Source organism: Saimiri boliviensis, chromosome 2 (genome assembly GCF_048565385.1).
Source record: "Saimiri boliviensis isolate mSaiBol1 chromosome 2, mSaiBol1.pri, whole genome shotgun sequence".
In the NCBI taxonomy this organism is placed as follows: Eukaryota; Metazoa; Chordata; class Mammalia; order Primates; family Cebidae; genus Saimiri; species Saimiri boliviensis.
The window spans coordinates 1,186,561-1,212,886 of NC_133450.1; the positions used below are offsets into that span (position 1 = coordinate 1,186,561).

The 26,326-nt window shown below is 56.7% G+C and overlaps 1 protein-coding gene across 10 annotated transcripts in view; it reads left to right on the forward strand.

Moving 5' to 3' along the window:
- Positions 1-26,326, forward strand: part of LINGO1 (leucine rich repeat and Ig domain containing 1) — a 216,317-nt gene that overhangs the window by 112,920 nt on the left and 77,071 nt on the right. For 9 of the 10 annotated variants that reach the window (XM_039469393.2, XM_039469395.2, XM_039469394.2 and 6 more), the window contains one exon: positions 22,947-23,126. The gene's annotated coding sequence lies outside the window, so the exon portion shown is untranslated. Of the gene's footprint in view, positions 1-17,740; positions 17,983-22,946; positions 23,127-26,326 lie in introns of those variants that run through there. The other variant, XM_010330830.3, reaches the window with a different exon arrangement.

Sequence of the window (26,326 nt, forward strand, 5' to 3'; positions counted from 1 at the left end):
CTTCCCTCCCTGTGGCCCCCAGAGTGCCAAAGGAGGATGGAATCTTCGTTATCAGCCAGTGTTTACTGTCGGGGACACAGAGGTGAGACAGGCGCTGTGCCTCTCCTTATGCCAAAGTCTCACAGGGTAGACAGGACAAAATAATCAGCAAAGAGAGTTGAGGTTAAACCATGGAACATAGGGCAAGGGGCGGTTGTTCAGAAAAACAGGGATTTGGGGCTGAAGTTCTTGGAGGAGAAAAAGATCCCGGGACTGTCACGGCGGGACTGTCACGGCAAAAGAGGAGCAAGGGTTGAGCTTTTGAAAGTTTTGAAGGGTGGTGTGAGCTCAGTGAAATGGAACAGAGAGGGGACATTCTGGAGGGGAACAGGGGATGGCTCTGGGTGAGCAAAGGCTCAGGAGGGGGCTGGGAAGAGGGCACCCCGCTGGAGCAGAAGAGGCAGAAAGCAAGGCCGTGTGGGCTGCCTCCTGCAGACGTCTCAATCTTCTCCCAAGAATGGTAAATGAGAGGCCCCTGAGGCCTGTGAACAGATGCCAACAGTGGGAAATTGGCCAGTGGATCCTCCACGGCCTGGCATCATCAAAGCTGCCAGGAGCAGCGAGGCCCTGCAGTCTGGGGGCCCGGGGGCCCGGTGGCCAGGCGAGGTTGGCCACCTCGCCGCATGACCTTGAGCAACCACTCTCTGCTAACTGGGGCTACCCCAGCCGCCCGGTCCTCCCTCCCAGGTGGGCTGTGTGAGGTGTGCCAGCCCTGTGAAGTCTTCTTCAGCGAAACAAAAGCCAGCACTGGGGCCGAGTGAAGGAATGGAGGTGAAGGCTTTTAGATCCCTGGCAGAGACGCCCAACAGAAATCCAAGGCGCGTCAGAAAGCAGAGTTTCTGGAGAATCTTTGATTTAGAGAACGAGGTTTTGGCATCAAACTGTGATCAGAGAACAGAGGCAGCCTGCCACACCGTGAAACTGAGCGCTGTAAACCTCATTAATCTGATGCCTCCGTGTTCAAAGCAGTGCCTAATTAGGAGCTGAGACTCTCCACCAGCTGGGTGGCCCATTGTTCCTGCTGGACAGGTCCCACCAGGTGACTTCAAAGCCCATTCTTCACGTCCCTCTGCTGCTCAGCACCAATTAACCAGCATTTAGAGCCAGGTCACCTGGGCTGGCAGGCACGGCCGTGCTCTCACTTCGTCTGGTGTCGGAGCTGAGGGGCCTCCATGAAGCTCTCTAGCAATGCAGGCAGACGCGGAGAGGGAGGAGCTGAGTGCCAGGAGGGGATGAGGGTGACGGACAGCCCAGAGTGGCCTCTGACCCTCTGGGGGCCCCCAGAAGCCAGAAGAGCTTCAGCTTCCCTTGGCCACCCTCTCTTCTCCCTTCCTTCTCCCTCTTCACTGCTCCAACCCCCTAGTGCTCTTCTCAGACCCACTCTTTTGCCATCCGTGCTCCTGAGGGGAGTCTGGGATGGCCAGTCAGAAGCCAGACTAGGTCTGGGGACACCGTGTGGGTCTCACTGGGTGGTCTGATCTGTGTGGACTCAGTCCATGATAGGTCAGCTCCCACCTTCCCTGGGTTTAACCCCGCCCTCCACGGTGCCAGGGCTTTGCACACAGTAAGAGCTCATCAAGGGTCTGCCAGCCAGTGTAGTGTCTCCATAAGCCGAGTCCTGCCTGAGAAGCTTGCGGCTCCATCAGGAGGATGGAGCCTGCTGTCAGAGCAGCAGGCCCGCAGCGCCACTGGAAAGCTTCCGGGGAGAGTTAGGAAAGGCCTTCCAGCAGTGATGCCACTTTCAGTCTGAAACAGTCGAGTGCAGGGAAGCTGGGTTTTTCTCTGCCTTCCAGGACGCTGAACCACAGTTGAATCTAGAGACAGAGAAGGCACGAAAGGAAGACCCAGGGCAGTGAGACAGAATGAGCCCCACACTGGTGGTCAGGATGCCTGAATTCCAGGCCTGCCACTGTCCCTGACTGGTCACTTTGTGTTCTTGGGCAGGTTCTTGGCCTCAGTTTCCAAATCGGCGGGAGGGGAATGATGACCCTGTCTGTATGGCTCCCTGCGTATCGTGAGGTCAAATGGAAGACCAACTGTGAACCTGCCTTGGGAGCTGTCCAGAGTACCGGACCACTGGGGCTGCTCCAGCTTTGCCCACACACCTCTGGGGGTGGGACGCTCACCCCGTTTTGAGGCTGACTTTTCCATGGCCAGTTAGGTGTTAGAATGATCATTGTATTAGTTCCTTAGAGCAGCTGCAACAAATCACCGTGACCCTGGTGATTAGAACAATAGAATTGACTCTCTCACAGCTCTGGAGGCTGGAAGTCTTAGTTCAAGGTGGCTGCAGGGCTGTGCTCTCTCTGAGGGCTCTAGGAGAGGGTGTTCCTGGCGTCTCCTGGCTCCTGGTACTGCTAGCATTCCTTGGCTTGAGGATGCAGCCTCTGCCTCCATCTTCACAGGCCCTCTCCCCTGAATGTGTCTACATCCAAGTTGACTTCTTTTCTGTTGTTGTTGAGAGAGTCTCGCTCTGTCACCCAGGCTGGAGCGCAGTGGTGCGATCTCTGCTCACTGCAACCTCCACTTCCTGGGTTCAAGCAGTTCTCCTGCCTTGAACCCACGAATCTCCCAAGTAGCTGGGATTACAGGTGCCCCCCATCACACCTGGCTAATTTTTGGAATTTCAGCAGAGACGGGGTTTCACCATGTTGACCAGGCTAGTCCCAAACTCCTGACCTCAGGCGATCTGCCTGCCTTGGCCTCCCAAAGTCCCAAAGTGCTGAGATGACCCGGCCAAGTTGACCTCTTGTATGAGAATGTCAGTCATTGGATCAGGGCTCACCCTCTTTCAGTGTGATCTCCTTATAACTGATTACTTCTGCAGAGACCCTGTTGCCAAACAAGATCACATTCTGAGGTTCCAGGTGGACGTGAATTTGGGGGGACACTATTCAACCTAGAACCCTCGTTGTCCTTCTGAGCCCAGACTTCCGCTCTGTGGTTTCACCCCTGTGGGTACTCCCCTCCTCTGACCAGCCCCAGCTCCATCAGCTTCCTCTGCCCCAACAGGGTTCCAGTCTCCTGATGTCCCCTCTGCTCTTCAAGGCACACCAGGCTGCTGGTGTCACAGAAACTTTGCTGGTAGAGTTCCTGTCCTCCTTCCCAGGGCTCAGCATCCACCTTCCTGCTCTTCCTGCCTTTTAGATGTGGGAACGCGTTGCTTCACTCCAGAACTCAGCCTGGGTCCCACCAATTACCAGCTGCCTTGATGACTAACACCATAAACCCCTTCACCTCATTATAGGAAATTTCTTTTGAATGGCCTTTAAAAACCATCTCATTACACAGGAAGAACTGTAATTACCTCGTGCCAGACAGAAATTCCGGGCGAGCTGGTGCCTGGTGCCTGTCAAAACTGTGGGACAGGGTTCCCCACTGGTTGGTTTGGCCACAGGAAAGAGCTCCTCTCCCTCATCTCATCCCTTCTACCACTTTTCTTCTGGGACCTGGCCGTCCACGTCTCTGTTGGTGGCCCCAGAAAGTCAGGACCTCCCACAGAGAACAGAACCACCTTGGATTGGCGCCTGTGCTCCTGCCTGGCATCCTGGCAAACCCTGATGATCAGAGTGTGCCCAGGTGCTCTCTGGGGCTGCCCAGCCTCTTCCTGCGCCCGCCCTCCTGGAGGCTGCTGGAGCTTGTCCAGTGGTTGGAGAATATCACAGCTGGGTGGGACTCTGGAGGTCAACAGGTTTGGCCTCCTGCCCTCAGCCGCTTGTCCAGTCCTTTGGCCCACCAGCGTCTGGGGGACCCCAGCCCTTCCTGGGATCAGGGTTTCTCCCTGACCTGTGTAGGGGATTTCCTTGATGTTTGGCTAAAATCCCTGGTGCCCTAATGCCGACCTGTTTTTTGTTTTTTGTTTTTTTTTGAGACAGAGTCTCACTCCATCACCAGGTGCCAGGCTGGAGTGCAATGGCGCGACCTCGGCTCACTGCAACCTCCGCCTCCTGGGTTCAAGCGATTCTCCTGCCTCAACCTCCCGAGTAGCTGGGACTACAGGCGAGCGCCACCATACCCAGCTAATTTTTTGTATTTTTAGTAGAGACGGGGTTTCACCATGTTGGCCAGGATGGTCTCCGTCTCTTGACCTCATGATCCACCTGCCTCGGCCTCCCAAAGTGCTGGGATGACAGGCGTGAATGCCGACCTGACTTTAAGCTCCATCTCTTGCTGGCGTTGTCACCTTGGGCAAGCCATGTGGCTGTCTGGAGCTGTTTTCTCATTTGCAGAATGTGCGGGACCATTTGTGCTTCAAGAGTCATGGTGAGCAGAGTCTGGCCACAGGCGTCCCATCCCCAGCACTGGGCACGTAGCAGGAAGGTGAACCTGTGTGGCTTCCCTGTCCCAGGAGAGGCCAACCATGGAGGGCCTTTGTTTCTCCTTTTGAGTAATGTGGGACTGCTGAGTGGAACGCTGATGTCAAGAACTGGCTCTCCAGCGTCCCTCAGTGAAGAATGACTGGGAGGGTTACACCTCGTGCCTAGGGCTCCCTCAGCAGGCCAGCAACCTCTAGGCCCCATGGGGCTGGGGAGTCGGGAAATGCTCCTGCAGGAAGCAGGACTTTGTCAGCGTGGAATCTGGGCAGAGAGGACGCAGAGCGAGGAAAGCCTGGGCAGGGGTGTGCCTGGAAGCCCGTGGCCTGGCGGTGGGAAGATGAGAATCTGGTTCCCAGGAGGAATCGAGGAATCAGTGTGGGGGAAAGTTGAAGGGGTCAGGCTGGGGGATGCTGAGGGCCCCAAACGCCAGGGGACAGATATCATTTGGCTCCTTGCTCTGCCGGCACTTCTAAGAGAGCAGACACTGGTTCAATTCCATGATTCGAGTCCACAACCCCTATGCAAGAAACCCGGCTCTGCCCAGCCAGCCCCTGCCCTGAGGCCAGGTTGTCCTGAGTCAGGCCTTCTTCAGGGAGTGTGTCCTACGCAGGGCTGACCTGGCCGAGGTGCTGTGGGCAGCACCAGGGCTGAGTCGGGGCCTGCTAGAGCCCAGCACTGAGGTGGGCACAGTTAAAATGCTGAGTTTGGATTTTTCCTCTTCTGTCTCCTCCCCAGACATTTTCTCATCTGCAGAATGGTCGGGATCATTTGTGTCTCAAGAGTCATGGTGAGCAGGGTCTGCGGCCACAGGTGTCAGATGCCCAGCATTGTACACGTAGCAGGATGTGAACCTACATTGCTTCTGCCTTCCAGGGGAGCTTGACCAGGGAGGCCCTTTTCTCTCCTCTCTGGATAATGTGGGATGGAGCAGACTTCCATTTGGACTCCTCCTTCTCCTCCTCCTCCTCCCCCCTCCCCCCGCCTCTCGTCTTCTGGAGCATCAGAAGACATGGCACATCCTGTTCCCCTCCAGCATCCCTGCCTGCAGCCTGCCACCTGCCAAGGCAATTTGCTTCGAGAACACCCAGCTGCTGGCACGGTCTCAGGAGTTGCAGGCCCTTCTTTGCTCAGTCCCTAGCTGTGCTGTCCCCTGCAGGGAATCCGTGTGGTATCCTGGCACAGCCACAGCCATTGGCATCACCCACGGAGGCAGAGCGGTGCCTGTCCAGGTGTCTGAGCCTGCCAGTGCCTCCTCTGGGACTCTGGCTATAGCTTCTAAGACTGGCTGGGGAAGCAGAGAGGGTGGAGTCTCTGGTCTGCTCCTCAGCAGGGATTTCTGCTTCTTCAGCACCTGCTATGTTCCAGGCTCTGTGCTGGGGGCTAGGTACACAGTGAGCAAGGCAGCCATGGCCCCTTCCGAGTGAAGCTCACAGTTCTTCTTGGGGTTGGGGTGGGACCACCATGCACCTCCCAGTGACTTCAGTGTCCCCCTTTGTATGATGAGCCCCGGGAATGAGTGAGGCTGGTATTCTTTTCCTCCGTCATTCCAGGAGCCCCACCTTCCTCTCTTCTGAGCTGGGAGCCAAGGAGCTTCTCCAGGGCTTGGGCGTGGGGTTGTGGACAAGGAATAAAACTGGTCTGGGAGCCTGGAAACCAAGGCCCAGGGTGCTGGGAGTGGACCGAGGGGGTGGGGGAGCCTCTTCAGGCAGAGCCCAGGGGCATGAGGGAAGGTGCGGGGAAGGTGTGGACTGGGAAGAAGGATGGGCCCACAGGTTCCCTCCTTCCCTGCCAGGGGCAAGCTGGCTCATATGACAGAAGATCAACCCGGCAGCTTCTCCACAAGGAGATGGGAGCCTGGCTGCCCTCTAGGGCCTAGACCAGGCGTCCCCAAACTACAGCCCGCAGGCCGCATGCGGCCCCCTGAGGCCATTTATCCGGCCCCCCGCCGCACTTCAGGAAGGGGCACCTCTTTCATTGGTGGTCAGTGAGAGGAGCACAGTATGTGGTGGCCCTCCAACGGTCTGAGGGACAGTGAACTGGCCCCCTGTGTAAAAAGTCTGGTGATGCCTGGCCTAGACCATGACACTGGTCTCTGGTACAAACTGGGCACGGTGGCTGGTGACTGTCAGGGCTGTGCGCATCCAGGGTGAGGATTTATAATGAGAGGCCAGAGACAGGGCTCAGTGTGTGACCAGGGCCAGGGTTCAGTGTGTGACCAGAGTCAGGGCTCAGTGTGTGACCAGGGTCGGGGTTAGTGTATGACCAGGGTCAGGGCTCAGTGTGTGACCAGGGCCAAGGTTCAGTGTGTGACCAGAGTCAGGGCTCAGTGTGTGACCAGGGTCAGGGTTAGTGTGTGGCCAGGGTCGGGGTTCAGTGTGTGACCAGGGCCAGGGTTCAGTGTGTGACCAGAGTCAGGGCTCAGTGTGTGACCAGGGTCAGGGTTAGTGTGTGGCCAGGGTCGGGGTTCAGTGTGTGACCAGGGCCAGGGTTCAGTGCGTGACCAGAGTCAGGGCTCAGTGTGTGACCAGGGTCGGGGTTAGTGTATGACCAGGGTCAGGGCTCAGTGTGTGACCAGGGCCAGGGTTCAGTGTGTGACCAGGGTCAGGGCTCAGTGTGTGACCAGGGTCGGGGTTAGTGTATGACCAGGGTCAGGGCTCAGTGTGTGACCAGGGCCGGGATTCAGTGTGTGACCAGGGTTGGGGTTCAGTGTGTGACCAGGGTCAGGGTTAGTGTGTGGCCAGGGTCGGGGTTCAGTGTGTGACCAGGCTCAGGATTCAGTGTGTGACCAGGGTCGGGGTTCAGTGTGTGACCAGGGTCAGGGTTAGTGTATGACCAGGGTCAGGGTTAGTGTGTGACCAGGGTCAGGATTCAGTGTGTGATCAGGGTCGGGGCTCAGTGTGTGACCAGGGTCAGGGCTCAGTGTGTGACCAGGGCCGGGATTCAGTGTGTGACCAGGGTTGGGGTTCAGTGTGTGACCAGGGTCAGGGTTAGTGTGTGACCAGGGTCAGGGTTAGTGTGTGGCCAGGGTCGGGGTTCAGTGTGTGACCAAGGTCACGGTTAGTGTGTGACCAGGCTCAGGATTCAGTGTGTGACCAGGGTCAGGGTTAGTGTATGACCAGGGTCAAGGCTCAGTGTGTGACCAGGATCAGGGCTCAGTGTGTGACCAGGGTCGGGGCTCAGTGTGTGACCAGGGTCGGGACTCAGTGTGTGATCAGGGTCGGGGTTCAGTGTGTGACCAAGGTCACGGTTAGTGTGTGACCAGGCTCAGGATTCAGTGTGTGACCAGGGTCAGGGTTAGTGTATGACCAGGGTCAGGGCTCAGTGTGTGACCAGGATCAGGGCTCAGTGTGTGACCAGGGTCGGGGCTCAGTGTGTGACCAGGGTCAGGGCTCAGTGTGTGACCAGGGTCGGGGCTCAGTGTGTGACCAGGGTCGGGGTTCAGTGTGTGACCAGGGTCAGGGTTAGTGTGTGGCCAGGGTCGGGGCTCAGTGTGTGACCAGAGTCGGGGGTCAGTGTCTGACTAGGGTTGGAGGTCCGTGTGTGACCAGGGTCGGGACTCAGTGTGTGACCAGGGTCGGGACTCAGTGTGTGACCAGGGTCGGGGCTCAGTGTGTGACCAAGGTCACGGTTAGTGTGTGACCAGGCTCAGGATTCAGTGTGTGACCAGGGTCGGGGTTCAGTGTGTGACCAGGGTCAGGGTTAGTGTATGACCAGGGTCAGGGTTAGTGTGTGACCAGGGTCAGGATTCAATGTGTGACCAGGGTCGGGGCTCAGTGTGTGACCAGGGTCAGGGCTCAGTGTGTGACCAGGGCCGGGATTCAGTGTGTGACCAGGGTTGGGGTTCAGTGTGTGACCAGGGTCAGGGTTAGTGTGTGACCAGGGTCAGGGTTAGTGTGTGGCCAGGGTCGGGGTTCAGTGTGTGACCAAGGTCACGGTTAGTGTGTGACCAGGCTCAGGATTCAGTGTGTGACCAGGGTCAGGGTTAGTGTATGACCAGGGTCAGGGCTCAGTGTGTGACCAGGATCAGGGCTCAGTGTGTGACCAGGGTCGGGGCTCAGTGTGTGACCAGGGTCAGGGCTCAGTGTGTGACCAGGGTCGGGGCTCAGTGTGTGACCAGGGTCGGGGTTCAGTGTGTGACCAGGGTCAGGGTTAGTGTGTGGCCAGGGTCGGGGCTCAGTGTGTGACCAGAGTCAGGGGTCAGTGTCTGACTAGGGTTGGAGGTCCGTGTGTGACCAGGGTCGGGACTCAGTGTGTGACCAGGGTCGGGACTCAGTGTGTGACCAGGGTCGGGGCTCAGTGTGTGACCAAGGTCACGGTTAGTGTGTGACCAGGCTCAGGATTCAGTGTGTGACCAGGGTCGGGGTTCAGTGTGTGACCAGGGTTAGGGTTAGTGTATGACCAGGGTCAGGGTTAGTGTGTGACCAGGGTCGGGGCTCAGTGTGTGACCAGGGTCAGGGGTCGGTGTCTGACCAGGGTTGGAGGTCCATGTGTGACCAGGGTCGGGACTCAGTGTGTGACCAGGGTCGGGACTCAGTGTGTGACCAGGGTCGGGACTCAGTGTGTGACCAGGGTCGGGGCTCAGTGTGTGACCAGGGTCAGTGTTCAGTGTGTGACCAGGGTCGGGGTTCATTGTGTGACCAGGGTTGGGGTTAGTGTGTGACCAGGGTTGGGATTAGTGTGTGACCAGGGTTGGGGTTAGTGTGTGACCAGGGTCGGGGTTAGTGTGTGACCAGGGTCAGAGGTCGGTGTATGACCAGGGTCGGGGGTCAGTTGTGACCAGGGTCGGGGGTCGGTGTGTGACCAGGGTCAGGGGTCAGTTGTGACCAGGGTCGGGGGTTGGTGTGTGACCAGGGTCAGGGGTCAGTTGTGACCAGGGTCGGGGGTCGGTGTGTGACCAGGGTCGGGGGTCAGTTGTGACCAGGGTCGGGGGTCGGTGTGTAACCAGGGTCGGGGCTCAGCATAGTGCTCTGTGTGTAGCCTCTGGGGCAGATTGGAGGCCCTGCCTCATCCACACTCCCTCGGAGCTCTGCTTGTCCCTCCCACGGGGCCTGTTACTCAGGTGCCCCCAGCTGATGCCATGCTCTGAGCCTTGATGAGCAGAAGGCTGAATGGTCATAGCGTCTGCAGTTCCTCCAGAACCTGCCGTGTGTGAGGCACCCTCTGGACCACCGACGGTGGGTATTATCGCCCCCATTTTACAGATTAGGAAACTTCAGAAGATGAAGTGTCTGTCTGAGGTCGCAGCCGGTTAAGCGGCAGAGCCCAGACTCAAACTCTCTGCCCCCTTGTTCCTTTTCAGGCTCGCTCGGCATTCCTCCCTGGGGCGGAGGGACCTTTGGCAGAGCGCTGTTCCTACAGGTCCTGTAGAATCTCCGTCTTCTTTCTATCTAGACCGGGGGCTTTGAGTTCAGCCTTCCTCAAGCAAAAACTCCCAAGGAGGGCCGACTAAGCCTGAGGGCGGACAAGGAGGCGTCCCTGCGAGGTCTGAGGCACGCGGGCAGGTCCTGTCCCCAGCAGCTGGGGACTAGGCAGAGCCTGCCCGTAGGGTACCATAAACCCCAAGGATCGGGCTTCTGTCTTTGCTAGAGATTAAAGGCATGTGTCAGCCCCAATGGAGGCATTTTGGACATCGTTGTCCTGGATTTTAGAGCTCTGGAGGGTCCTTCCCAGCATCCCTGACATCACCCCACAAGCATTTCCTCCTTTGCTTCCAGGAAGCGGTGGGAGAGTGCCACCCCTCCTGCTGTAGGCCTGGACACCTCGTGTTGCAGATGAGGCCCAGAGAGGGGAAGACACTTGTTCCAAGACACAAAGTATGTTAGTAGCGGAGGGGCCCAGAGCCCTTCCTCCCACTGCCAATATTCCTAGGTGTTCCCTCCTCCGGGCTCAAAACGCTTGTAGGACTGAAAACCCATGAGGACATGAAACAGTCGTGTTCCACTAGTGGGACTGCAGGCACTGCACCAGCTGTTCTCGGGCCTCCCTGACATTTCTTAGCACAAGAATCCCCCCATTTGTGAGTCATTTGGAAAATTTCATGGGGGAAGTGGTCCAGAATTTGAGTGAAGTTCTAGGAGGAAGGGACTCAGGGAGAGTTGGCAGGAGGCTCCCTGAAGTAGACAGTGGGGTAGATTCCAAGGTGGGGACATGAGGAAGGAGTAGCTCCTTGCTGTGGTTTATCTGCAAGCCGAGGGATGGACAGAGCAGTTTGCTTCACAGCTGGGGGATCTGAAGCTCAGTGAGGCAAAGCAGTGGGCCCAGCAGTTCCCAGCTCAGTTCTCATTCACATCTGCCTGGTCCAAAGCCACTGGGTTCTCCCAGTTCCCTCTGTGTGGCCGGACTGTGTCATAGAAGGAAAGAGACTGCCGCCTGCTCTCAAGGAGCTGCTGGGAGAGTGAGATTTAAGTCAGAAGGATTAGGGAGCGAGAGCTGCATTGCCGAGGTCTCAGTGCTGTGTGGCATGGAACACATCCATGCCACTGGAGCCGCTGGGAAAAGCTGGACGGAGTTTAGAGAAAATTGGGGATTGGAAAGAATAAGCCTAGCCACGGGGGTGTGTGCGCAGAGCCCAGGTGGACTGGCGGGTAGGCAGGAAGGCAGCTGTCCAGGGTGCTGAACCAAACCACGCCCATTGGCCTGTCTGCAACTCTTCCTGGACACTTTGGTCTGTCCCTTTTCATGTCTGAGCCTCAGTTTCCTCACCTCGAGAATTACAATACTGCCACCTGCATTGCGGTCTCGTTGAGAGGGCGCAGGAAGGCCATGACATGTTGTGCTGAGTATGCGGCCTGTGTTCAGTTGAGACTCTCCAAATGGGGGCATCAGCTGAAGGAGGCAAAACCTCTTCCCCAAGCCGGTGGGGTGGAGGGTGGGGTCATCTGTGATACCTGACCCCAGCCACGTGATCCCTCGGGAATGGCAGGCGCTGTAACAGAGTCAGCATTCCCGCTTGGCATGGGAAGAGGCAGCTTGTCTGGGGCCTCTCCACCCACCTGATGCAGGTGTCCCCCAGCCTGTAGGCCTGGACACCTCATGTTGCAGACAGGACGACTGGGAACCATGGAGGGCAAGACACTTGAGCCAAGAAACACAGTGTCTCTGTTAGTGGAGGATGGGCAGAGCCCCACAGTCCTGTCATCCAAAGCATATATTCCTGGTTGTTGCCTCTCCCAGGTGCAAAAGCCTTGTTGGAACTAAACACCTTAGAGCACCCAAAGGAATGAAGCTCTAATGTGGGACTTCAGGTATGACCTGTGACGCCTGCTCTCTTGGGGCTTCCTGACCTCCTCTGCTAGCCTCAGCCCGCAGGCAGCTTGGGCCCTAGCTCTTGGCTGTACCTTCATCTCTCTTTAACTGTACCCCTGAACTCCCGGCCCTGTGCAAGCTCTCTTAATCTTGTTGAGAGGGTTACCTGACGCTGGGTAATTTATAAAGAAAAGGGGAATATCTGGGTCATGGTTCTGCAGGCTGTATAAGCATGGCGCTGTCATCTCCGTTAGGAGAGGGGGCCTCAGGGAGCTTCCACTCACGGCAGAGAGCGAAGGGGAGCTGACATCACATGGCAAGAGGAAGTAAGTGAGGTAGGCGTGGGTGGAGGGAGGTGCCAGGCTCTTTTAACAGTCAGTTCTCATGGGAACTAATAGAGCAAGAACTTGTTACTCCTTAGGGGGTGAGGAGGGCATCAAGCCTTTCATGAAGGATCTGCCCCCATGACCCAAACATCTCCCACAGCCGCACCTCCAGCGTGGGGAAGGTCACATTTCAGCATGCTAATGGAGGCGACAAACACCCAAACTATACACAAGCCTCTCAGGCCCCTTTGTCAACTTGGAGCCTCCTGGGTGCCCACCTCGCCAGGGAGGTGGGATGCTTTGGGGCAGGGGTTGGGTAGGGAGAAGGCTACTGGAAGCCAAAGAAGAGCCCTCTCTCACCCTCCCTGACTCTTTTCATCTCAGCCTGCTGAGCCACCTTGGCCTTGGGCTTGGGGTAATCTGCAGCCACCGAGAGGAGAGCCAGGAAGGGTTCCCCCCAAAAAGGACACTGCCCCCCAAGCCTGTTGGTCATGCTTGAGATGCACTCCAACTCCTGTGCCATTCTCTTCAGCCTTTGGCATCTCTTTGTCCTTTAGAACCAGACAGCGCTAAGTGCGCATCCCAGCTCTGCCATTTCCCTGACCTTGGACAAGGAGCATATGCCCCAGAGCCTCGGTTTCCTCATCTGTCTAGTGGGAATAGGAACACCCATCCCACAGTGTGCGGTTTCAGTGGAGGAGGGCGCATAGCAGACGACACTGCAGCTTTTCTCCTGCCCCTGGTCCCTCTTCCCTGGACGCTGGCCTCGCCCCCGGCCCCTGCCTGTTTAGACCAAGAGCTGAAGCCTGGCCTGTGGTGAGGTTGTCCTGTGGAAGACAGGAAGGAGGAGGCCACAGGTAGCACCAGTGCTTTTAATACTGTGGGGGGACACTGAGCTGCTGCAGCCATGCATAACCTCTGACCTTGCTGCCTCTGACTTGGCTCTGGAAGGTTCCCTCCCCAGCCTGCTCACCCAGGTCTAGCAGGAGTGGCCGCTTGCAGTGATGTGAAAAACACTTGGCGTAATACAACTCGGAGACTTTGACCAGTGGGAACACTGACCCCACCTACTACCCCGCCTGCAGCTGGCCCAAGGCTCAGACCCCAGGCACCCCTCCACCAGCCAGTCCAGCCAAAGGGTTTAGGAGGGTCACGTTTGGCCTCAGCTCTGCGTCCATTTCTCTGGGCACAGAGTATTCACATAGAGCCCGGCACAGGGTATGTGCCCAAATGGCTTTAGCTGCTAGCAGCAGTAGTAGTAAGAGGCGTTGTCATCATAGTAGAGCAGTCCCATTTCACAGAGGGGCTAGGTGAGGCCCACACGGTTGAAAAGCCACCATCTCCGTGCAATCTTCTCAGCTCTGCCCCTTTTCTCAGAATAGGCAATTCCTTTCGACGTCTTTCAATTTATCTGCAATGCTCTTGTCAGGGGGAGAGCTTGGTGGTCAGTGGGGTAGATTCCAAGGTGGGGAGAGGGTGTTGGAGGGAGCAGCTCCCAGGGCAGCAGGTGCCCTGACGAGGCCTGGAGCAGTTTGATGGGCAGGAGGCCGATCCGCCCAGGGACCCTCTACCTGGGAGTGCCCTGCCCTCAGTGCTCCTCTCTGCTGGCTCCTCAGCCGCCTCCTGAAGCATTGAGAGTGCTAACGTGTGTGATAACAGCAATGCCTGTGCCACCCCTGTTACCTTGGCATCTGCTGCCTCCTTCCTTGCCCTCTGAGGATCTGCCAAGTCCTCCTTCCTCTCAGCCCCTTCCCTGCCGGGTCCAATGGGCAGAATTCTGACCTGGTAACTTTGCTGCCAGCTGGTTAGCAGGTAAACTCAGCCCGTAAAGTCAATGGAGCACTTAGTGTGTTTGAGGCACTCGGGATGCCCAGGGCCAGGCCCTAAGGGGCTCTGCCACCAGGCAGGGGTGGGGATGATTCTTAGTATGTGCTGCTGACTGTGCAGGGATGATGGTTAGTATATGCTTACTGCGTGCAGGGACGACAGTATGTGCTTGCTGTATGCGGGGATGATGGTTAGTATGCACTTACTGTGTGCTGATCATGTTTAGTATGTGCTTAGTGTGTACCAATGATGGTTAGTATGTGCTTACTGTGTGCAGGGATGATGGTTAGTATGCGCTTACTGTGTGCTGATGATGGTTAGTATGCACTTACTGTGTACCAATGATGGTTAGTATGTGCTTACTGTGTGCAGGGATGATGGTTAGTATGCACTTACTGTGTGCAGGGATGATTCTTAGTATGTGCTGACTTTGTGCACGGATGATGGTTAGTATGCACTTACTGTGTGCTGATCATGGTTAGTATGCACTTACTGTGTGCTGATGATGGTTAGTATGCACTTACTGTGTGCAGGGATGATGGTTAGTATGCACTTACTGTGTGCAGGGATGATGGTTAGTATGCGCTTACTGTGTGCAGGGATGATGGTTAGTATGCACTTACTGTGTGCAGGGATGATGCACTTACTGTGTGCTGATGATGGTTAGTATGCACTTACTGTGTGCAGGGATGATGGTTAGTATGTGCTTACTGTGTGCAGGGATGATGGTTAGTATGCGCTTACTGTGTGCAGGGATGATGGTTAGTATGCGCTTACTGTGTGCAGAGATGATGGTTAGTATGCGCTTACTATGTGCAGAGATGATGCACTTACTGTGTGCTGATGATGGTTAGTATGCACTTACTGTGTGCTGATGATGGTTAGTATGCACTTACTGTGTGCAGGGATGATGGTTAGTATGCACTTACTGTGTGCAGGGATGATGCACTTACTGTGTGCTGATGATGGCTAGTATGCACTCACTGTGTGTGGAGTCTGGGCTAGTGCTTTCCTGAGCATCAGTGAGGTAGGAGCCACCCAAGTTTGCTGATTAAGGGAGCGGGGCCCAGGGAAGTCAGGGGACCACCAAGGTCCTCAGCAGCGAATGCAAATGTTGGGCTGGACTGGGGGGAACAGAGAGGAGGAGCGGATCAGCAGTCCTGTCCTGGCAGTGTGAGTGAGCCCAGGAGGCAGCAGGCAGCCCTTGGCCTTTCCTGACACAACCTGGGCCCCTTGGGAGCCACCTCTGCGGAAGTTCTTCCTTGTCTCAGTCCTTAGCCCTTCACTGAGCACAGAGCAGCAGCAACCACTGCAAGGGGCACCCCCTGGGGCAGCCCCAGGGCCTGCTGTCGTCCGCAGGGACTCTGCCTCCGCCTCTCCCCTGTTGCTGCTGGTACTTTTGAGGAGGCAGCCCCTCTCCCGGTCCTCTGCTGTGCTCACTGAATACCTCACCCTCTGGCCCTGCCTGAAGGCCCCTCCGCTGGGCCTGATGGTCCCGCCACGCCTCCTCTGTGACTCCTCACCCCTTCCAGCCTCCAGCTCATGAGGTCAGCCCTCCCCACGACTGAATGGTGTCTCTCCAGCTTCCCATGCCTGCCTGGGAGGAAGAGGTGCTTCCCCTTCAGACTGAGGCTCGCCCCTGCCCCTGAGGGCCATGAGCCCCCCACTGTCAGGCATTCCCTTTCCACAGCTCCTGTCTGGCGTGTGGCCCCACCCCTTGCCCAACTATGCAGGGCTTCTGAGTTCCCAAACCAGTAGCAGGTCCTGGTCACCCCTATGGACCTCGGGCCGCATCCGTGAATCTTAGCTTTTCCTTTCTCCTGAGTGGGCCAGAATGGGGCCTGGACCGTAGTAGGCACTCAGCGCAGGCTTGTTGAATTAATGGACTAAGGAAGTAATGAATTCCCGGCCTGGCTGCCTCACCTGGGTGTTGTGCAGATGAAAGTAACTGACGGATTTGTTACAGAGTTAAGGATGCTGTTTGTACAGAAGGCGTGGGGGATGCTCAGTGGGACGCTGGTGCTGTGGATTGTACCCACCGCCCTCGCTGTGCAGATTCTGCCTCCCTCATCCTCCCTCCTCTCCATCGCTCTGCCCCCCTCTCCCCCGCCGCCGCCTCACTCCTAACTCACTTCCTCCTGTCCTTCCGCATGAAATCTATCCTCCCCCAGAACGATCTTTCTGAAGCACACATCCAGACCCCGGCTACTCCCCACCAGAACTTCAGGCTCCTGATGGCTCCTGGGATAAGAGCTCCACCCCACGTGGTGCCCACCAGGCCCTGCCTGAAGGCGGGGGCTGTCTCCGTCTCCAACCACTGGGCCGCCGCACTTGTCACGGGCAGTCTGCAGTGCCCTTCCCCACTGCTTCCCAATCCAACTTGTTATCCTTTAAGACCTCTTCAAAGAGCCTTTCACCCCGGAAGCCTTTCCCAACCTCCAGGCCTGGATCAGATGCCCCTACCCTGTTCCCACAGCCCCTCAGGTGCCCACTGTCACACAGCCCCTGAGTTGCCATCTCCCACCTTCCTGGGCTCCACCCCACACCCTGCTCTGCCGTGTTGGTACCCTTAGTTCACAGAAAGCATTAGAGGGCATTTGCTGAATGAATGAATGAATGAAGAATGAACAGGCAACTCCCCCGGGCTGTGGGGACTCTGGGTTGGACCTTTGGGCCCACTGAGGAGAGTGGGCCACACAGGGTGCCTCTGACCTGTCCTGGCGGTGGCCTCCTTTCTGTGGGTCCTACTGGGCTCCAGGCATCTTGCCCTGCAATTGTCCGCACCTGTGGACCCTACAACAGTAGAGGCTGCCTCTGCAGCGAGGGGTTCTGAACTGTCCCGGGGATTTACTACAGGGTGAGGGTGGCACAGGAGCCCTGAGAACAGAGCCTGGGGTCTGCAGAGCCTTCTCATCTGTTGCCATCGTCATCGGACCCTTATCCCCACACGCACAGGTCAGTTCTGCCCCCATCCTGCCCTGAGACCTTTCCTGGCCTGAGCTGCTCCAGCCGCTACACTGCCCTGCACCAGCAACCTGGCACTGAGTCCCAGCTGTGTTGCCCAGGCTGGAGTGCAGTGGCACGATCACAGCCCACTGCGGCCTCAAGCTCTTGCCGGCCTCTCTGCTCCTCTGACCTGGCCCCAAGCCCCGCCATGTGCTTTGGCCAGTCCTGCTGATGGTCTGGCTCCTACCCTGCTCTCCCAGACCCCTGTCCTGGGATTTCTGGCTTCCTGATCCGGCTACCCTGGTGCTGACCACCTTCCCATGAGTGTCACCTCATCGTGGTCCCGTCCGTGCCTGCCACCCTGACCCCTGCCTCCAAGCCTGCAAATCTGGGCAGGCGTGGGTGCTCAGTCCCGAGTGTGTGAGTGTGTGTGTGTGTGTGTGGGGGGGGTGTTGGGAAGATGAGGAGGGGTCTGTTTTTCTCAGGGGGGTCTCCTAAAACTGAGGCTTCTACTCACCCATCCACCGGAAACGGGGGGGCTGGAGGTGGGATTCTGTCTGTAGGTGCCCAAGGTGGGAGACACCCAGAGATGGGGGGCAGGAAGGGTTTCCTGGAGGAGGTGGTGGTGCTCTGGGTGAGCCAGTGAGGATGAGGAGGACGGGGGAGGCCCTCCCTGGTGGGTAGAGCAGGATGCCCACTCTGTCCTGGGCTCCATGCCAGCTTCGTGCTCACCCCCGGCACGGCCAGCCTTTGGGCGGGTATTATTAGCTCCATCTAACAAGACAGGAAAACAGAGGTTCCAAGGGGCTCAGGGACTTGCCCAGGGTCACCTGGCCGACCAGCGGCCTTGTCAGGCCTCCACCTGGGTCTGGCACCGTTCCAGGCTCATATGGCGGGAGCAAGGGGAGAGGCGGGGAAGAGGGAAGGAAGGCGGGCACCCGCCACAAACATCGAAGCAGCTGCTGACTGTGACTCTCCAGGCTGGGGGTGTGGGACGGGGTTGGCTTTCTGAGTCGGTCCTGCTCCCCCCTCCCCACCGTGGGAGAGCCCTCACGATGCGAGGTTCCCACCGCCCCTCCCCAGAGAGGCCGGCAGTTTGCCTCTTGAGAGGATAATTCCCCATTATACAGAGGTATTTAGCCTAATAGAAGCCGACAGAGCATTCAGGGCGGTAATGTACTCCGGCTTCAGGCGTGTAGTTTCCTCGGCCTGAACTCCGGATTAGAGGCTCCTTGCCCAGCCCGCCCTGTGCCGGTGCCTGTGACCTTGACTGCAGTGATGGGGTAGGTTTCTCCCTCCCTCCTTCCCTCCTCCTCCCTTGACAGTTTCCTCCTCCCTCCCTTTCTCTCTCTTAAAAAAAAGATATTTTTCTTCTTAAATGTTCAGTGGAAAGACTGTTGCTTAAACCCTGTGTGCTCTGGGGTCAGGCCGATGGTGCCGGGCTGCCAGCCGGCCACGGGAACACCTGGTGGGCTCAGAGCCCAGCCACAGATCAGCTGGGGATGGTGGGCAGCCTGGGCGACTGGACAGTGCAGCCGGGCTGGGGCAGGTGGAGGCTGGGCAGACGGCCTTGCCCAAGGCCAGAGCTGTTCCCTCTACTCCCTCCATCCGTTTCCCTGCCCCAGAGCTGGCCCACAGGGGCCTGACCTGGGCCCTTCAACGTGTGTGGGGTGCCTTTAACGACTGGGGAGCAATGTCAATGACGGGGGGGCTCCTTGGGCCTGAGCACGTGGGGATGAGCCCAGGATCTAGTGGCTAGATCTGAGGGGCAGATGGCACCAGGCGGCCTTGCAGGCCCTGCACTGATCAGGACGGTGGCTTCCAGGGGTGCTTCTGTGGCCCCTGCAGGGTTCCCTTGTCCATTCAGAGTCTCTGTCTCCGCTTTCTTTGTCTCACCTCCCCCACCCCGCCACTGCCACCACCGCCTCTCTCCGCCTCCCCCTGCCCACCCCATCTGCTTACCGGACTGGCTGTTCAAACCACCTGGCACTTCCGCGAGGCAACAGGGAGCAGGGGACGGCGTCAGATCTTTGGAACCAGTGAGCCCCAGGTTCAAATTCTGGCTCCAGCACTTACCAGCTATTTCTTTCCATTTAATATTTTGAATTTGGACGAGTTCCTTAATCTCTCCGGGCTTTCACTGCCTCACCTGAGAAGTGAGATGCTCCCACTTGGCCCTCAAGATCATCCTGAGGTCTGTCAGGGCGGTGTTCAGTGTGAGCTGTGCCAGTGGGTGGCAGCTTCCCCACCTGCGATCCCAGTCCTCCTGGGAGACCCCACCTCCTGATGCTCCTATCTGCCCCGATGCCCTCTCTGCCTGTCTGGTGGGAAAGGGGAAGGTGGTGAGGGGGGATCTGGTTGCCCCTGGCCCACAGCAGCTGTGTTAGGGAAGAAAGGCACCTTGTGGGAGGGACCCTACTTTACTTCATTTCTGGGTAAAGCCTAGTGTTTGCTACTGGTCTGATTTGAAGGAACTAACTTAAGGGGCTGTGGCAAAACCACCAGGGGTACAGGGGACGGAGTGGAGGATCAGGCCCTGTGTATCAAGGAGACGGCTTCTAGGCGGGGACCTCCCTCTCAAGTCTCAGGACAGAGGGCAGAGAGTGCCTCTAACCTGCAGGGATGGGAGTCTTGGCAGCTGAACGGAAGCCCACGTGGAGTGGGGAGATTCCTGCATCTTCCAGGGCAGGGGTGGCGGGGTGACTACTGGGGTTGGGCAGGGAGAAGGTCCTGAGGCGTGAGGCCACAGAGGATCCGAGGCTGATCCCACTCCCTCTCCGGGCCTGTTTCCTCATCTGCTCGGTGGGGCTGATCATGCTGCTCCATCTGCCTCACGGCGTGTGCTGCAGATCCAGGTGGAGAATCAGTGGGAGCGTTCTGTGATGTGTAATGTCCTAATAATAATAACTATTGTGCTGGACGTTGCCTTCTCCCCCTGAGTCTCTGTAACACCTACTTCAGGCCACACAATCTAGCCCCGATTCATGTATTGACAGAATTAAAGACACTCATGGCAGAAATCAACCTCCCGGTGAATTGCCAATGCCCACCCAACACACATGGTCCCCAGACCTCTGCTTGCATACCTCCAGGGACAGGGAGCTCACCGCTTCTCAGGCTGAGCAGAGATCTGTGTCCCTGGACTCTTTTCTCCTTGGATACATGCATGCCAGGTCTCTTCGTCAGGGACCAGAAGTCCTGATCAGGTCCCTGAGGCTCCTTTAAGTGGGGTGGAGTCTGGTTGTAAAAGCTGTCCCTGTCTGCGTAGAAGCTCTCTGTGAAAGGACTCTCCTTGCATTGCTATCCACCCCCTCACATCCAACTCATCAGCCAGCTGGTTCTGCCACCACACACTGCCCGAATCTGTCTGTCTCCATGCTCTCGGTGCCATCACCCTGGCTGAGCCTGTCTCTGTCCTTGGGCGACGGTGACACGGGTCCTCTGCCCCAGGCCTGCTCTCCTGGAGTTCAGTCTCCACTTGGCAGCTCGAGAGAACTGTTAACAAGGAAGAAACCATCATAGGACTTCTCTGGTTGAAACCCTCCAGTTACATTTCATTGCATTTGGGAGGAAGTCCAAAGCCCTTACCCTGGCCCTCAGGGCTGCAGCCTTTCCACAGAATAAATGCCTGCTTCAGAAAGAACTTTTGGCCCCTGCAGCTTGAGTGATCCACCAGCCTCAGCCCCGGTCTTCTCTTTCACATTACCAGGTTTTATGATCATGATTGCCTGTCATAATTTGGAATTACCTTGTTTACGTATCTGCTTATCATCGGTATCCCCTGTCCCCATGAGAGTATCAAACTTGTCTGTGTTGTACCCCAGTGAGTCCTAGCCCTGATAGTATACCTGGCACATAGTAGGGACTAAATCAGTATTTGATGCATGAATGAAAAATACCACAGAAAACAGGAAGAAATAGCAGATGATGTCATCGTCGCTGTAGTAGCAGTTAATGATATGACAGTTTTGTGTGTGTGTGTGTGTGTGTGTGTGTGTGCACGTGGGTGTGTGAGCTGGGAATCACCTGCCCTTTTAATCACCTGGGCCTCAAGCACTTTGTGCATGGGAGACACGTGCCCTAGACCACGTTCATGCACACTCACAAGCACACACACACACACACACACACACACACACACACACACAGGCGTTTCATGTTCAATAGCATTGTGACCTCTGGTGAAGTCTTTCGTCTTTTGGACCTCCGTTGCTCCACCTGTGGAATGGGGCTGCTTGGGGCTAGAGGCAGAGGCCTGGATACCATGGTGTCTTGCAGGCAGCCGGGACCCCAGAGCCAAGAGGGAGCCAGGAGGTGTTGATTGAAGTTTACCTCCACACAGGGCTGCTCCCTGCTGCCCTCGGAGGTGAGGCTCTCACCCAGGCAGGAGGGAGTGCTCCCGGGTCAGGAAATTGGCAGAAAAGCCTGGGGACAGGAGCTTTGCTGCTGGGACGTGGATTACATTCACAGTCGAGGTCTCCTGGCTGCATCCGTGACTTCGATTTGCTAAGTTCTAATTTTTGTTTGTGAGCTTGTTTTCAAAAACCTTTTCCTTGCTACATGTACTTTACTTTTTGAACTTTTTTCATTCAATGGCTATAAAAAAGAATTGCCATGAAACTAAAAAGGAGAAAAACTCTCCATCCCTGTTTCCTCTCCTCCAGGGCAACAACCACTCCCTCCCCACCACCACCACCGCCTCCCATCCCCCTGCCCGGCTCCCACCCCCACCTCCGCCCCCACCCCCCGCCCCGTCCCCGTCCCCAACCCCCCCACCCCTGCCCCCTCGTCTGTTTCCTTTGATGCCAATACTAGAGCCTTGCAGAATATTTGGGAAGTAGAAGTAGCCCCAGGTTACTTAATCCCTCTGTGCCTCAGTTTCCTCATCCAAACAATAGAGGTAATAATTGCTCCTTCACCCAGTGCAGATTCCACGAGTTACCTTTTAATTTGTCAAGTACTGAGGAAGTTTCCTGGCACTTAATAAGCACGTTGTGCGTACGTTTTTATGTACGATGAGTAGGTGAGAAGGAAAGGGCAGCATAATGCTGCCATCGTGGCACAAAGGGCAGCTGTAGAAGTCTGTCTTTGGCATCAGAAATCAAGGGTTCAAGCCCCAGCTCTGCCCACACTCCCCATGGAGCCAGGAGCACGTGTGTGGGTGGTTTTCTAAGCTTCGGCTCCTCCACCTGTAAACTGGGTCTGTAATCTGCACCCCACGATGCCGCAGTGTGGGTGGGGGTGACGGACGGGCTCAGTGAGTGGGAACCTTGTACACACCACAACCCAGCCGCCACCTGCACCCATTTCTTCAGCTTCCCCCTCATTATCGTCATGGAAACATTACTTGGCGTCACTGCCTGTCTCTGCGTGGATCAATTTTAACGGTTGTGTAATACTCCCTTGGCAGGGGTGCCGTCACTCACGCTATCATCTCTGTTGTGGAGTCTTTAGACAGCCTGCAGTGTCTTGCTGGTACAAATAACCCTGTGGGGAACGGCCCTGTGCCCGAGAGGCTTCCCCTCTGAGTGCAGTTTTCCTGGACAATCCCAGGACATTCCCTGGGGCTGCTTTGCTAGGGGGGCTGAGGGAGGGTCCAGGGGCAGTGACTGGAGGAGATCGGTCCCTTCAAGTGTGGCCCGATACCCTTCCCCAGGGACATGGCTTCCCCTGGGAGGCAGTATGGGTTTCGGGGCAGCAGGACACTCTGCTAGCGATGAACATGACACGAAGACACAAGGCCATGGCGGGAGGGGCTGTGGGTACCGAGGAGCACCGGGGCTGGGAGTTGGAGGACTGCGTGTGCCTTTGCCACCCTCTCACTGTGTGACCCCGGGCAAGTCCCTTCTCTCTGGACCTCAGGTTTTCCCAGGCACCGTGTCCAGGAGGTACGCAAGGGTTGATCCGGACTTGTGTCGTCCAGCGTGGTAGCCATCAGTTACATGTGGCTATTTAGATTTAAATGTAAATTAATTAAAATAAAACAAAATTAAGAATCAGCTTCGTATCACACTGTCCGCACTGCAGTACCCACATGTGACTGCTGGCTGCCATATTGAACAGCGCGGAGGCAGAACATCTTCGTCGTGACAGGAAGCTCCGCTGAACGGTGCTCATCTAGAGATACTTCTGGGGCTCTTCCTCTGGTCTCACCTTCCCCAGGGTGTGGCTGCCATCTGCCCGTCCTCCTGTACCCCTCAGGCCCTTGTGAACGCCACCACTCACTCTTGTCTCTCCTCTTTTCTAGAGATCTTATGACCATGACCTGGCTACCTTGAGCCTGTGGGGCTACCCAGCCTTCAGCCTGCATCCCGAGGGCTCTGACTACCCAGCTCCTGGACCAGCTCCCAAGCCTACTCCTGACCCCGACCTGGGCCGAAGGGACTCCACAAGCTTTGGGACCCAGCGGGACACAGCAGCAGTCACGGTAGGTGGCATCCCTGCTGTACCTGGCTCCTGGGGATATCCAAGCCTTGTCAGTCTCCAGAACAAGACGGAAACTTTTCTGTAAGCTATATCTGTCAGGATCCCTTTGATTGTAAGTAGCAAGGAACAAAAACAAAACACCCTACTTCATTAAGATGAAGTTATCAGCTCGTGTAACCAACGTGTTTGGTGGTAATATGGGCTTCAGGCAGGGCTTGATCCAGTGGTTCAGACAGTGCAAACAGGACCTTGTTTTTGTCTGTGTCCCTTCATTCCTCTTCTTGGTGATGACTCTATGCTTCGTGGCATTTGGCATGGCATGGTCAAAAGATGCCTGGCAGCAGTTTCTGGGGTAACATGCTTCTGGGTTTAGATCTAGGGTTGGGGGTAGAGACAAAGTCTTCCCTGACACAACAAATCTTGGGGTCCTATTGGCAGGATCCGGCTCATCCTGAACCTTTAGCTGTGTCCACAGGACTTAGAAACACTCACAGGCTGGGGGTCAGGGTCGTCCTTCCCCGACCACGTGACCAGGAATGAGGGGTGAGTGTTTCCCAAAGGAATCTTGGGATCCGGCTGACAGGAGAAGGGAGACCCCTCCCCAACTAGGGAAGCCACATAACAAGTAATTATTCTAGATGGTGTCCTAGATGGATATGGACGCGCTGTGTGCCCTTGCAAAAATCTATGCCTCAGTTTCCTCACCTGATAATGAACTTCGCCTGGCAGGGATGCTGAGCGAACTACCCGAGATGATGCATAGAAAGCCCTGACATCTGGCAGGTTCTCAGCACATCCTCGTTCCCTTCGCCTTCCCGCTTCCCTCTCCAGGAAGTTTGGGATGTCGCAGATTTGGGAACGTTTGTTTGTATGAACTCGGAAGGAGCTGCTGGGGGTGTTGTTGGTCAGGACCCTTAGAGGCAGAGCCTGAGACGAGCAGGAGCTCAGGGAAGGGAGAAAGGAAAGAGGCCGGGGTAGGAATGACAGCCTGGCAAAGCTGGGCTTTGTCCCCTGGAGCATAACTCACGCCACAGAATTACCCTTCCCACCCCTACAAGGAGGTTGGGCTTTAGGGCCCCTGTGTTGATCAGTCATTGTCTGTGAGCCGTCTGTGGGAGGGTCTGGATTGTCCAGGTGAGGTGGCCCCCGTTTGTGAAGGGCAGTTCTCTGGAAAAGGGGGAGCCACGAGCTGCAGCAGCCCTCTGGGCATCTGGGGGACGGGGTGGCACGCCGGCCATCGAGGGCGTCTAGGCAGCCAGCCTTTAGCACAGGGAGGCAGAGCCTGTGTCCCAGCCTGGCCGGATCTGGACTTCCCACGTGTGTCGTCTCCTCTGGATTTTGCTCCTCCTGCCCCAGAGTGCTGGCGCCTTCTACCGTAGGGGGCTGGCTGCCAACCCGCAGGCTGGGGATGGGATGGACCCTCGGCCCGCCCTCCGCCCCTCCTCTGGTAATTCCCGGTCTTTCCTCTGGACCTTAGCCTGCGGCTCCCCCTGCCCTTCCTCACTCTCGGCCTTTTCCTGCTTTTCAACGTCCAGTTCAGGTCCCTTCTCCAGGAGGCCTCTGCTGATGGCTCTGACCAGTGGTTTTCTGCATTAGTCCATCTTCCAGCTCCACCCTTTTCATGGGTGAAAGACCAAGGCCCAGTGGGTGTTTCCTCATGAGTACCCTGCTGGTCACTGCATCAGCACCAAAGTGGAGTGCTTTCTTTGTCTTGACCGCCAGGAAGCTCACAGCCGGTTCGTGGCCCATTTCTGGTACGTGCCCAGGATGCTGTGGCATGCGGTTGCTTAATTACCTTGTCGTCTCTGGCCGCTTCTCTCTCATTTTTCCCTTGTCCTGATGTCTTCCTTTGTTTTGCAGCATGTGCTGTAGCCTCTGTCATTCTCAGCAGCCTCCAATTCTTTTGGAGGGAGGTAGGGTATAAATAACCAGCCATGGTGGGAAAGCAAGCGTTCAGTGCTGACTGCAGCCTGATGCTAGGCCCTTGCTTCCCTAGGGGGTCTCCCCAGGCCCAGGGTTGAGCCTGTCCCTAAGGAACACTGAAGCCCGCTGGCGGTGGCCCCAGTACTGTGCCCACTCTGCCCTCCCAGGGTCAGGACTGGCATTGTTCTGCCACTGCTGCCCTCTCCCCTCCCCCTCCCTGTCTTATCAGAAGCCAATGAAAGAGGCTGGGAAACCCAATCCTCTGGTAATTAAATTTACTTAACGGGTATTCAAGTGGAGTAATGAGAAGTTTAATGCAGTGATTAGATTTTTCTTTAATTAATTAAAATGAGAGCCATGTGTCTTGCCAGCAGACCAACTTGACCCTCTGCTTGAGAGTAACAGAGACAGCAGGGGGGCTTGGCTGGGGGAGCAGGGGGCTCGGGGACAGGTGCCACCTCCTGCCCTGACCCTGCTATCCTCAGAGGCAAGCCCAGCTCGGATGCCCATCCGGGCCAGTCTCTGAATTGGCCCCTGTTTCTGAGGTTTGTAAGTGAGTAGGTGACTGAAGGCCAGCGATCCAGCAGCCCGTGCCCTCAGAGAGCTGAAAAAGGAACCGGGGTTCAGGGTTCAGACAGGAACATCTACAAGCGTGGCTTAAAAGCAAGGAGCTGCGGGGTCGAGCCTGTCCACGGGGATAAACAGAAGCCTGATGGATGGAGGTGGCCCCAGCATAGTGCCCACTCTGCCCTCCAAGGGTCAGGACTGGCATTGTGCTGCTTCCTTCTTTTGAGAAAAAGGGACTTCAGGCCCCGTGATGGGAGGAGGTATTTGGGGTTGTGCACCTCAATACCACGTGCCAGCCGACACCTTCCCCTTCATATTCAGCGGGACCCGGGTCTACCTCCATCGGCACTGGATCACCTGGGCAAACAGGATGGGGCAGTGGGTGGGTAACTGGAAAATCTGACATAAACCACAAAGCACTTTTTCACTCTGGCATTCACGCTAAAAGGCTGACTGTCCTCGCTGTGCTTTTGAAGGCCAGGTGGGGAGGCAAGGAGGGGCTTCCCTGCCTGAGCCACTTCTGTTAGGGCAGAGGGAATCTGGGCATCCCAGCACAGCTGCCAGGAATGGACTACAGGACCAGCCTCGCCAGGGTAGAAGGCAGGCACAGCAGGGACTCAGGAGACAGGCCCTGATACCCGGGGGGCAGGCTGTGTTATTTTCAAAGCCATGGGTAAGGTGGTAGAGAGTCCTGGGCTTTTCGCAGTGGGG